General features: G+C 40.9%; 1 protein-coding gene across 11 annotated transcripts in view; it reads left to right on the forward strand.

The window, feature by feature from the left end:
• Positions 1 to 13,443, forward strand: part of SNX14 (sorting nexin 14) — a 103,019-nt gene that overhangs the window by 5,841 nt on the left and 83,735 nt on the right. Inside the window, exon 2 of one of the 11 annotated variants that reach the window (XM_032275327.1) lies at positions 3,369 to 3,379. The exons of 9 other annotated variants lie outside the window; for them this stretch is intronic. The gene's annotated coding sequence lies outside the window, so the exon portion shown is untranslated. Of the gene's footprint in view, positions 1 to 1,633; positions 2,025 to 3,368; positions 3,380 to 13,443 lie in introns of those variants that run through there. One more of the 11 variants, XM_032275326.1, reaches the window with a different exon arrangement.

The raw sequence follows: 13,443 nt of genomic DNA on the forward strand, positions 1-13,443 counted from the left end.
TCAAAGTGTGTAAAAATAAAGTATTGCTCCATCCTAAAAAAAAAAAAAAAAAAAAATCATTGAGGAGAAAGTATTAAATATATCTTCCTGAACGGCTGTTTTTTATGAATGCAAGTTTATTAAGAAAGCAAAATAATAAAAGAATGGCTACACCGTAGACGGAACAGCCCTGAACAGGTTTTTACTGTAATGAAAGTGATTTGGTTTAAAAGAAATGCCACAAAGGACATTTATTAGTAAGGAAGAGAAATAAGCACCAGGATTTAAGGCAGGAAGGGATAGGCTAATTCTACTGTTTTATGCAAATGCAGTTGGGTTCCTTGTTTGTAAAGTGTCTAACCCCCAGCTTTGAAGGCAAAAGGTAAGTACCAGCTGCTAGCGTTTTGGTTGTACAAGAAGGCCTGGACAACAGGAATCTTTCTGAATTAATTTCATTGATGCATTGTCCCTGAAGTCAGGAAGTACCTTGCCAGCAAGGGATTGCTTTTAAAAGATTCTTTGGATATCAGACTATGTCCCTGGACACCCAGAACCCCCTGAGTTTGACACCAAAGGCATCGAAGTGGTCTACTTTTCCCCAGACACAATGTCTCTAATTCAGCCTCTAAATCCAGGGTGTCATAAAGACCTTTAAGGCTCATTATACGTGGTACTGTATGGAAAGCATTGTCAGTGCTGTGGAAGAGAACTCCAATAGAGAGAACATCATGACAGTTTGGAAGGATCACACCATTGAAGATGCAGTCATTAAAGCCATAAAAGCCATGAGGCTTGAACCAATAAATTACCGATGGAGAAAACTACACCCGGTTATTGTGCATAACCTCAGGATTTACAGCAGAGACAATCAAGGAGATCATGAAAGAGATTGTGGATATGACAAAAAAGTTTGAGTTTAGAGAGTTTCAGGATAAGGATCTTGGAGAAATTCAAGAGCCAGTAGACATCACACCAGAGGAATTAACAGAATACAACTTGATAAAGATGAGTGCTTTGCAACTAGTACTAGACAATGAGGAAGAAGACTTAGAAGAAACAGTGCAAGGGGCTGAATTCAGTGGCTCATGCCTGTAAACCCAGCATTTTGGGAGGCCAAGGTGGATGGATTGCTTGAGCCCAGGAGTTCAAGACAAGCCTGTGTAACACGGTGAAACCCTGTCTCTACAAAAAAAATACAAAAAATTAGGTGGATATGGATGTGTGTATCTGTAGTCCCAGCTACTTGGAGGGCTGAGGTGGGGAGGATCAATTGATCCTGGGATGCAGTGAGCCATGATAGTACCTACTACTGCACTCTGGCTGGGATAATGAGTGAGACTCTATCTCACAAACAAAAAAAAAGAAAAAAAAAAGGGCCGGGCGCGGTGGCTCAAGCCTGTAATCCCAGCACTTTGGGAGGCCGAGGCGGGTGGATCACGAGGTCAAGAGATCGAGACCATCCTGGTCAACATGGTGAAACCCCATCTCTACTAAAAATACAAAACATTAGCTGGGCATGGTGGTGCGTGCCTGTAATCCCAGCTACTCAGGAGGCTGAGGCAGGAGAATTGCCTGAACCCAGGAGGCGGAGGTTGCGGTGAGCCGAGATCGCGCCATTGCACTCCAGCCTGGGTAACAAGAGTGAAACTCTGTCTCAAAAAAAAAAAAAAATGCAGTGGTGCCAGAAAACAAATTGACAGTAGACAATCTGGCAGAAGGCTTTTGATTATCAAGACTGCTTTTGACTTCTTTTGTGACTTGGACCCTTCTTTGATTACTGGCACGGAATCTAAAGCAAATGGTAGAATAAAGATTAGTACTGTATAAACATGTTTTTGGAGAAATGAAAAAGCAAAAAAGTTGGTCAGAAATTATGATGTATTTCCATAAAGTTGCATCGAGTGTGCCTGCCTCTTCTGCATCCCCTTCTACCTCTTTCACCCTTGTAATTCCTGAGACAGCAATATCAACCCCTCCTCTTCAGCCTACCCAATGTGAAGACAATGAAGATGAAGACCTTTATGATGATCCAGTTCTACTTAATAGTAAATATATTTTCTCTTCCTTATGATATTCTTTTTTTTTTTTTTTTTGAGACGGAGTTTCACTCATGTTACCCAGGCTGGAGACGGGGTTTCACCATGTTGACCAGGATGGTCTCGATCTCTTAACCTTGTGATCCACCCGCCTCGGCCTCCCAAAGTGCTGGGATTACAGGCTTGAGCCACCGCGCCCGGCCCTTATGATATTCTTAATAGCATTTTGTTTTCTCTAGCTTACGTTATCGTAAGAATGTAGTATATAATATATACAATAAGTACTAATCAACTGTTATTGTACTGGTAAGGCTTTTGGTCAACAGTAGAGTATTAGGAGTTAAGTTTTGGGGGAGTAAAAATTTATATGTGGATTGTTGACTGCAGGGAGACCAATGTCCCTATATTGTCTTTATCTGATTTAGGAATTCACATTATTTTAGCCCTTTTATTTATTTATTTTTGATACAGAATCTCACTCCATCACCCAGGCTAGACAGTGGCATGATCTTGGCTTGCTGCAGCCTCCACCTCCTGTGCTCAAGCAATCCTCCCACTTCAACCTCCCAGTAGTGGGGACTATAGGCATGTGCCACCCTGCTGAGCTAAATTTTTAAGTTTTTTTTTTGTGTACAGATGAGGTCTCACTGTATTGCCCAGGCTGGTCTTGAACTGCTAGACTCAAGCAGTCCTCCTGCCTCTGCCTCGCAAAGTGCTGGGATTACAGGTGTGAACTGTCATGCCTGGCCTAACCCTTTTAAATGAGCAGTTTTCTTTCTCTCTCTCTCTCTTTTTGTCCCTGAAGCAGTCTGTATAAGGTAGGTATCTGTTTCATGAAACGTTGGTAGAACCATTTGGGCCAGGGGCCTTTTATTGGCAACCAGGATTCTAATTACTGTTTTAATTTTTTTAATGATAATTGATCTGTTCAAATGCTCTAGTTTTTCACTTATTAGTTGCTAGCATTTTTGTCTTTAAAAAATTTGTTTAAGGCCGTGTGTGGTGGCTCATACCTGTAATCCCAGCACTTTGGGAGACCAAGGCGAGGATCACTTGAGCCCGGGAGTTCAAGACCAGCCTGGGCAATATGGCGAAAGCCCATCTCTACAAACAAGTAGTTGGGCATGGTGGTGTGTGCCTGTAGTCCCAGCTACCCACAAGGCTGAGGTGGGGGGATCACTTACTTGAGCCCAAGAGGTTGAGGCTGCAGTAAGTAACTTCTGATCATGCTACTGCATTCCAGCCTGAGGTGACAGAGTGAGACTCTGCCTCAAAAATGTTTTAAAAAGTTATTTTATATAGGTTTTCCACTTATTAAAATATAGTTGTTCATAGTCTTATTTTTTATTTCAGTTATAGCTATGGTTACTTTTTTCATTCTGTATTTTACATATTTGTATCCTTGATCTGTCTTGTTAGAGATTTGTCTTTTTTTTTTGAGATTGAGTTTCACTCTTGTTGCCCAGGCTGAAGTGCAATGGCATGATCTTGGCTTACCACAACCTCCGCCTCCTGGGTTCAAGTGATTTCGCCGCAGCCCCTCGAATAGCTGGGATTATAGGCATGAGCCACCATACCTGGCTAATTTTGTATTTGTAGTAGAGATGGTCTACAATTTTGTATTTGTAGTAGAGATGGTTTCTCTATGTTGGTCAGGCTGGTCTCAAACTCCCAACCTCAGGTGGTCTGCCCACCTCGGCCTCCCAAAGTGCTGGGATTACAGGCGTGAGTCACCGTGCCTAGCCGAGGTTTGTCTTTTTATTAACTTTTGATTTTGAAAATTTCCAAGCATACATAAGAGAGTGTAAAAAACTTCCAAGCACCCATTACTCAAGTTTAACAACTATCCTTATTTTGCCACTCTTTTTTGACCTAATCTTCTTCTTCTTTTTTTTTATTTTTTATTTTGAGTCGGAGTTTCGCTCTTGTTACCCAGGCTGGAGTGCAATGGCGCAATCTCGGCTCACCGCAACCTCCGCCTCCTGGGTTCAGGCAATTCTCCTGCCTCAGCCTCCTGAGTAGCTGGGATTACAGGCACGCGTCACCATGCCCAGCTAATTTTTTGTATTTTTAGTAGAGAGGGTGTTTCACCATTTTGACCAGGATGGTCTCGATCTCTTGACCTTGTGATCCAACCGCCTCGGCCTCCCAAAGTGCGGGGATTACAGGTGTGAGCCACTGCGCCCGGCCCCTAATCTTCTTTTTTAAAAAATATCTTGAAGGGTGGGTGAGGTGGCTCATGCCTGTAATTCTAGCTCTCTGGGAGGTGGAGGTGGGAGGATCACTTGAGGCCAGGAATTGGAGGACAACCTGGGCAACATAGAAAAACGCTCTCTCTCTCTCTCTCTTTTTTTTTTTTTTTTTTTTTGAGACGGAGTCTCACTTTGTTGCTTAGGCTGGAGTGCAGTGGTATGATCTCGGCTCACTGCACTCTCCACCTCCCGGGTTCAAGAGATTCTTGTGCCTTAGCCTCCCAAGTAGCTGGGATTATAGGGATGCACCACCATGCCTGGGTAATTTTTGTGTTTTTAGTAAAGACCCCAACATGGCATTCTGCCCGCCTTGGCCTCCCAAAGTGCTGGAATTATGCACCTGGCCAGAAAGACCCTGTCTCTACAAAAAAAAAAAAAAAAAAAAAAAAAAAAAAGCCAGGCATGGTGGCACATGTCTGTGGTCCTAGCTACTTGGGAGACTGAGGTGGGAGGATTGCTGGAGCCGAGAGTTAGAGGCTGTAGTGAGACATGATTGTGCCCCAGCACTCCAGCCTGGGTGATAGAGCAGACCCTGTCTCTATAAAAAATAGAAATAAAAAAAAATCACTTCTATACAGAACTAGGCTATTACAAAATCAATAATTGGTTAATATCATCTAATAACTACTCCAAAATAAAATTTGCTCAATTGAGTAAAAGTGTATAGTGCAGTTTTTCTAATTGGTATCTAAACAAGTTCTACTCCTGTTTGGTTGCTATATCTCAAGCTTTTCTAAATGTTTTATAATCTAGAACAAGGGTTGATACATTTTTTTTCTGTAAAATGTTAGGTAGTAAATATTTTAGGGTTTGTATGCTTTGTTAGGTCTCTGTTGCATATTCTTTTTTAAAAAAAAAAACCCTTTAAAAATGTAAAACCCTTCTTACTATGAGGGGCATACAAAAACAGGTATACTTTGGCCCACAGGCCATCATTTTTCAACTGCTGATCTGCATGATCTCACCTCACCTTTTTTTCTCCTTGCTATTAACTTGTTGAGGAAACTGGATCATTTATTCACTTTCTGGGTTTTGTTGGTTTCCTTGTAGTGTCTTGTTTTTTAAACCTCACATTTATATTTTTGGTAGTCAGAGTGTTTGACCTATAGGCTCAGTTAGATTTAGTTTTTTGTTTTTTTTTTTAAATCCATGGGGGCAGTGCTGCAAAAAGACTTTAGTGATGCCGTGTATATTCCGTTGCGTCACATCAGTGGATATGTAAGATGGGGTTGCCTCACTTTTAATGGATTTAGTAAATGTCAGCTGATACTATGTCCAAGAAACTTACTCTGGTTTTACCATTTATCTATTTCCTAAATCAGTTACTTTATTATGGGGTACAACATGGTTATTCTCTTATTTCTTTCATTTTTTCTGTATTTTTAAATTTGAATTCTTTTTTGTAGAATTTCTTTACTCCATTCATTAGGTCTATTTAATTACTCTGATACACAGTTCAAATTGGAAAAGTAGGATAAATGCTTATTCTTTATCAATTTTTAGAGTAGTAATTGGTGCCGTACTAACCTCCGTTAGCAGCTGTGACGATGATCACGTCGGGGTCACCACCTGAGTTAATCACCACCTGCGGGCGTCTGTCCTGCAAACGCTGACTCCACGATGAATAAGTACACTCAATACAGAGTACAGTGAACAAGTGGGCTAGGGAGGGTGTTAGCTGCTTTCAGAGGCTTCTATTATCCCTAATCTTTACCCTATGACCTAATGCTCTAAGTTAGGAACTGGCTGCCTTCAGCCTGTTCCATTATTACAAGTTATGAAAACTTTTCGGCCTTCCAAAATGTAGGAGACTATATTTTATAACTTTCCCTAATATTTCCCTTAATATTTTGCCAACCACTCTGAGTGAATCCCAGTAAGTATCCAGTTAGAAGTTTGCTTGTTTTATTAATTTTTCCAAGAACTAGCTTATATTTTGTTAATTTGTTGCCATTGTCTATTTTGTTGATTACTGTTCTTGACTGTTTTCCTGCGTTTGAAGTTATGAATGCTCAACTTACTGGTTTTCAGTGTTTTTTTTTTTTTTTTTTTAAATGCTTTAAGTTCTGGGATACATGTGCAGAACGCGCAGGTTTATTACATAGGTATACATGTGCTATGTTGGTTTGCTGCACCCATCAACTTGTCATCTACATTAGATATTTCTCCTAATGCTATCCCTCCCCCAGCTCCCCCAGCACCCGACAGGCCCAGGTGTGTGATGTTCCCCTCCCTTGTGTCCATGTGTTCTCATTGTTCAACTCCCACTTATGAGTGAGAACATGTGGTGTTTGCTTTTCTGTTCCTGTGTTACTGGTTTCCAGCTTTATCCAGGTCCCTGCAAAGGACATGAACTCCTCATTTCTTATGGCTGCATAGTATTCCATGGTGTATATGTGCCACATTTTCTTTATCCAGTCTGTCATTGATGGGCATTTGGGTTGGTTCCAAGTCTTTGCTATTGTTAACAGTGCTGCAGTAAACATATGTGTGCCTATGTCTTCGTAGTAAAATGATTTATAATCCTTTGGGTATATACTCAGTAATGGAATTGCTGGGTGAAATGGTATTTCTGGTTGTAGATCCTTGAAGAATTGCCACACTGTCTTCCACAATGGTTGAACTAATTTACACTCTCACCAACAATGTAAAAGCATTCCTGTGTCTCCACATCCTCTCCAACATCTGTTGTTTCCTGACTTTTTAATGGTCGCCATTCTAACTGGCATGAGATGGTATCTCATTGTGGTTTTGATTTGCATTTCTCTAATAACCAGTGATGATGAACTTTTTTTCATATGTTTTTTGGCCACATAAATGTCTTCTTTTGAGAAGTATCTATTCATATCCTTTGCCCACTTTTTGATGGGGTTTTTTTTTTTTTCTTGTAAATTTATTTAAGTTCTTTGTAGAATCTGGATATAAGCCCTTTGTCAGATGGATAGATTGCAAAAATTTTCTCCCATTCTGTAGGTTGCCTGTTCACTCTGATGACACTTTCTTTTGCTGTGCAGAAGCTGTTTAGTTTAATTAGATCCCATTTGTCAGTTTTGGCTTTTGTTGCCATTGCTTTTGGTATTTTAGTTACGAAGTTTTTGTCCATGCCTATGTCCTGAATGATATTGCCTACGTTTTCTTCTAGGGTTTTTATGGTATTAGGTCTTATGTTTAAGTTTTTAATCCATCTTGAGTTAATTTTTGTATAAGGTTTAAGGAAGGGGTCCAGTTTCAGGTTTCTGCATATGGCTAACCAGTTTTCTCAACACCATTTATTAAATAGGGAATCTGTTCCCCATTGCTTGTTTTTGTCAGGTTTGTCAAATGGTTGTAGATGTGGGGTGTTATTTCTGAGGCCTTTGTTTTGTTCCAGTGGTCTGTATATCTGTTTTGGTACCAGTACAATGCTGTTTTAGTTACTGTAGCCTTGTAGTATAGTTTGAAGTAAGGTAGCATGATGCCTCCAGCTTTGTTTTTTTTTTTGTTTTGTTTTGTTTAGGATTGTCTTGGCTATACGTATCTACCTTTTTTGGTTTCATATGAAATTTAGAGCAGGTTTTTCTAACTCTGTGAAGAATGTCAGTGGTAGCTTGATGGGAATAGCATTGAATCCATAAATTACTTTGGGCAGTATGGCCATTTTCATGATATTGATTCTTCCTAACCATGAGCGTGGAATGTTTTTCCATTTGTTTGTGTTCTCTCTTATTTCCTTGAGCAGTGGTTTGTAGTTATCCTTGAAGAGGTCCTTCACATTTCTTGTAAGTTGTATTCCTAGGTATTTTATTCTCTTTATAGCAATTGTGAATGGGAGTTTTCTCATATTTTGGCTATTATTGATGTATAGGAATGCTTGTGATTTTTGCAGGTGGATTTTGTATCCTGAGAAGTTGCTTATCATCTTAAGGATATTTTGGGCTGAGACGATGGGGTTTTCTAAATATACAGTCATGTCATCTACAAACAGAGACAATTTGACTTCCTCTCTTCCTATTCAAATACCCTTATTTCTTTCTCTTGCCTGATTTCCCTGGCCAGAACTTCCAATACTATGTTGGATAGGAGTAGTGAGAGAGGGCATCCTTGTCTTGTGCTGGTTTTCAAAGGGAATGCTTCCAGCTTTTGTCCATTCAGTATGATATTAGCTATGGGTTTGTCGTAAAAAGCTCTTACTATTTTGAGATACCTTCTATCAATATCTAGTTTATTGAGAGTTTTTAGCATGAAGGGGTATTGAATTTTATAGAAGGCCTTTTCTGTATCTGTTGACATAATCATGTGATTTTTGTCATGGGTTCTGCTGATTTGCATATGTTGAACCAGCTTTGCATCCCAGGGATGAAGATGACTTGATTGTGATAGATAAGCTTTTTGATGTGCTGCTGGATTTGGTTTGCCAGTATTGTATTGAAGATTTTTGCATCTATATTCATTAGGGATATTGCCCTGAAATTTGAAATTTTCTTTTTTTCTTGGGTCTCTGCTGGGTTTTGGTGTCAGGATGATGCTGGCCTCATAAAATAAGTTCAGGAGGAGTCCTGTTTTTTCTGTTGTTTGGAATAGTTTTGGAAGGAATGGTACCAGTTCCTTTTTGTACCTCTGGTAGAATTAGAATGTGAATCCCTCTGGTCCTGGGCTTAATTTTGGTTGATAGGCTATTAATAACTGCCTCAATTTCAGAATTTGTTATTGGTCTATTCAGGGATTTGATTTCCTCCTGGTTTAGCCTTGCGAGCGTGTATTTGTTTAGGAATTTATCCATTTCTTCTAGGTTTTCTTGCAGTCTTGGCCGTTAGACGCTTGATGTTACTATTTATTTCTTATTGCATTGTCTGTGTCTTAAGAAGTTGTAATTGTTTTTGATAAGTTCATCTTTTTGTCTTTGTACTTAAGCTATCAATAGTTTACCCACCACACTTCGAGTGTCATAATATTCTGTGCTTTACTGTGTACTTACTATTACCAGTGAGTTTTGTACCTTGAGATTATTTCTTATTGCTCATTAACATCCTTTTATTTTTCAGACTGAAGAACTACCTTTAGCATTTCTTGAAGAGTAGGTCTGGTGTTCATGAAATCCCTGAGCTTTTGTTTGCTTGGGAAAGTCCTTATTTCTCCTTCATGTTTGAAGGATATTTTCGCTGGATATACTATTCTAAAGTGAAAGTTTTTTTCCTTCAGCACTTTAAATATGCTATGCACTTTAAATATGTCATATATCACTCCCAGCTTGTAAGGTTTCCTCTGAAAAATCTGCTGCCAGATGTATTGCAGCTCCATTGTGTGTCATATGTTTCTTTTCTCTTGGTGCTTTTAGGATCCTTTATTTATCTTTGACCTTTGGGAGTTTAATTATTAAATTTCTTCAGGTAGTCTTCTTTGGGTTATATCTGTTTGGTGTTCCTAATCTTCTTGTACTTGAATATTGATAACTTTCTCTAGGTTTGGTATGTTCTCTATTGTTATCCCTTTGAAGAAACTTTTTACCCTGATCTGTCTCTCTACCTCCTCTTTAAGGCCAAGTAACCCTTAGATTTGCCCTTTCTGAGCTATTTTCTAGATCTTTTAGATTTGTTTTTTTTTTTTTTGTTCTTGTTCTTTGTTCTTTTGTCTTTTCTGACTGTGCATTTTCAAATAGCCTCTCTTTAAGCTTAGTAGTTCTTTCTACCACCTGATCACTTCTACTATTAAGAGACTCTAATGCATTCTTCTGTATGTCAGTTGCATTTTTGAACTCTAGAATTTCTGCTTGATTCTTTTAATTATTTCAATTTCTTTGTTAAATTTATCTGATAGGATTCTGAGTTCCTTCTCTGCATTATCTTGAATTTCTTTGCGTTTCCTTAAAACAGCTATTTTGAATTCTCCTTCTGAAAGGTCACGTATCTTTGTTTATCCAGGATTGGTCCCTTGTGCTTTATTTTGTTCATTTAGTGAGGCCATGTTTCCCTGGATGGTCGTGATGCTTGGTGGTTATTTTTCAGTGTCTGGGTATTGAAGAGTTCGTTATTTATTGTAGTGTTTGCATTCTGGGCTTGTTTGTATCCTGTCCTTGGGAAGGCTTTCCTGGTAATCGAAAGGACTTGGGTGTCTTGTAAGTTTTTGGTCACTGCAGCTGTATTTGCATTAAGGGGCACCACAAGCCCAGTAATGCTGTGGTACTTACAGACTTATAGAGGTACCTCCTTGGTAGTGTTGGATAAGATCTGGAAGAATTCTCTGGATTACCAGGTAGAGACTCCTGTTCTCTTCTCTCACCTTCCACCAATCAGGTGGAGCCTCTCTCTCTGTGCTGAACTGACTGAAGCTGGGGGAGGGGTGACACAAGTGGCCATCACCACTAGGAGTGTGCTCTGTCAGACTGGAAGCCAGCACGGTGCTGGGTCTCATCCAAGGCCCACTGTAATCACTCTTTGGCTACTGATTATGTTAGCTGTGAGCCCTAGGGATCTATAATCAGCAGGTGGTGAAGCCAGCCAGGCTTGTATCCTTCCCTTCAGGGTAGCAAGTTCCCCTTGATATGGGGTGGGTCCAGAGATGCCATCCAGGAGCCAGGACCAGGAGTTGGAAACCTTAGAAATCTACCTGGTACTTTATTCTGCTGTGGCTGAGCTGGTACCCATGCCAGAAGACAAAATCCTTAGCACTTTTTCCTTCCTTTTCCCTAGGCAGAGGAGTTTCTCCCCATATCAACTACCACCATAAGCCCATGGGAGTGCTGCTAGGCTCTATCTATCTACTACTGTCAGTGCTTACTTAATGCCCAAGGCCTCTTTAGTCCACTTATGGTGAATGGTGCCAGGCCTGGGACTCACCCTTTAGAGCAGTTGGCTCCCCTTTGGCCCAGGGTAGGTCTAGAAATGGTATCTAAGAGCCAAGGCCTGGAATTGGGCAGCCCAAGAGCCCTCTTGGTCCTCTACCCTACTTGGCCGAGCTCGTACATTTCCTTTACTCTTTCTACTGCTTTTCTGAAGCAGAAGTTGTTTCTCCTTGTAGTTGTCAGAGTTGTGAATATGCTAGGCACACCTGAGGCCAGCACATCTCAGAGTCTCACTCAAGACCTACTGCGTGACCCGGTTACCACTGCTGTCTTATTCAAAGTCCGAGGCCGTCAGCAGATGATGAATCCTACCAGGATGGGTCCTTCCCTTAAAGGCAGTGGATTTCCTTCTGGCCAAGGGTGTGTCTAGAAATGTTGTTTGGGAGGTAGGGCCTGGAAGGAGGGCCTCATTACTCTGCCCAGTTTCCTATCTTACTACAGCTGAGATGGTATCCAAGTTACAAGACGAAGTCATTTTTACTTTCCCCTCTCCTCTCCTCAAGCAGAGGGAAAAGGCCTCTTTTGGACCTGCAAGCTGTACAGCCTGGCACTTGGGGAGGGGTTTTACAAGCCTTCCCTTACCTGCCCTGGCTGATATCTCACTAGTTCACATGCCCTCCAAGTCCACTGACTTTGAGCCCCAGCACAGTAGTAGGACTTGCCTAGGTGTTACAGTCCTTGTGGCCTAGACTGCCTTTCAAGTTTATTTAAGACCTCAGAGCACTTTAACCTGTGATGTCAAGGCTTCCCGAAACTCAGATTTGGACTACTGGGATGAGCAGTTGCCCTCTGGCCAGGACATGTAATGCCCCTTCTGTGGGTGTCCGCTAAGTTTTGCCTGGTGTTGGCAGCACTGAGTTTCAATGCAAATTCCCACAGTCACTGTGTTGTCCCTCCCTCAAGCCATGTGCTTTTATTTGCTATTTGGCTACTTCTGGGGGCTGGAGAACGGGTGTTGGCATTTCAAGATTGCCTTTCCTACGCTCCTCTATGCCTCTTTCAGCTTATGAAGTTAAAATCATGTACTGTGATCAGTCACCTGGGATTTGGTCCTTAGGAAGGTACTTTTTTTGTTTAGATGGTTGTTAAATTTGGTGTTCCTGTGGGGAGGCTGATCAGAGGCTTTTATTTGGCTATCTTGCTCTGCCTCTCTCTTTTCTTATGGTTCTTTTGTTTACTTATTTTTGCTTTTTGCTTGGCCGTCATTTCAGTTATCTCTGTAGTGAATAGATATTTTTCTTGCCCATGGCCAACACCTGGCTCTTGTCCTCTTTGGGGTTGGTCACTTGGGTGATGATGGTCAGGCCATCGATGAGTATGTGGCATGCCAGCTACTTACCTCTGAATTTTTTTTTTTTTTTTTACACGGAGACCCACTCTGTTGCCCAGGCTGGAGTGCAATGGCATGATCTTGGCTCACTGCAACCTCCACCTTCTGGGTTTGAGTGATTCTCCTGCCTCAGCCTCCTGGGTAGCTGGGATTACAGGCACACACCACCATGCCTAGCTAATTTTCTTTTACTTTTAGTAGAAACGGGGTTTCTCTATGTTGGCCAGGCTGGTTTAGAACTCCTGACTTGAGGTGATTCACCTGCCGGGGCCTCCCAAAGTGCTAGGATTACAGGTGTGAGCCACTGTACCTGACTGCCTCTGAAACCTTAAGAATCAAATATGTTACTTACTGGCCAGTGTCAGCTTCATTCATTTAGTCACACTGTTCCTGCTTCTTCACATTTCAATTTCCTGACTCTACTTTCTTTCTATATGTTGTTCCCTTCTGTTACTACTTTATGATGCAGTTTAGAGTCAGTCCAGCTAAGATACCTTGTTCCATCAGTCACTTCATGCAATCTATTTCCGGTATCCTTAACTCTATCCTTTCCATTATACTCGCCTATCAAAACCAAAATCTGAGATCGGTGATGCTGTTTGCTTTTTTTAAGATTCATATTCTGAAAACTGAATGCTGCTGGAAAAGATCTCACAACTGAAAGTTTGTTGTCTTCAGCCTCAGTAATGTCCAGAATACCCCCAGAATACCCCCCTCTTCCCTTCTCTGTGGCAACTGTGTCAGAACTTCCCCTGTCTTCTAGAACTTCTGTCATGCCACCTTTGTCATTTACTCTAAGCATCTTCTGTTTTATATAAAGGCCATTATGTGGCATTTAATTCTTGTTACAAAATCCTCAAATGTGCATATTCATCCTTCTATGCTTCCTGTGTAGTACTGAGGAAGAGACATCGCTCTCATTTATAACTGTTTCTTCCATTTAGGTTCTGAATACTAACTACACCTATCTTCTGTAAGATATTATTCACTCAATTATTTCTTTTTTTCTACTTCTTTTCCTCTTACCTC

Source organism: Sapajus apella, unplaced genomic scaffold (assembly GCF_009761245.1).
Source record: "Sapajus apella isolate SASKATOON/1434 unplaced genomic scaffold, GSC_monkey_1.0 scaffold6, whole genome shotgun sequence".
Taxonomy (NCBI): domain Eukaryota; kingdom Metazoa; phylum Chordata; class Mammalia; order Primates; family Cebidae; genus Sapajus; species Sapajus apella.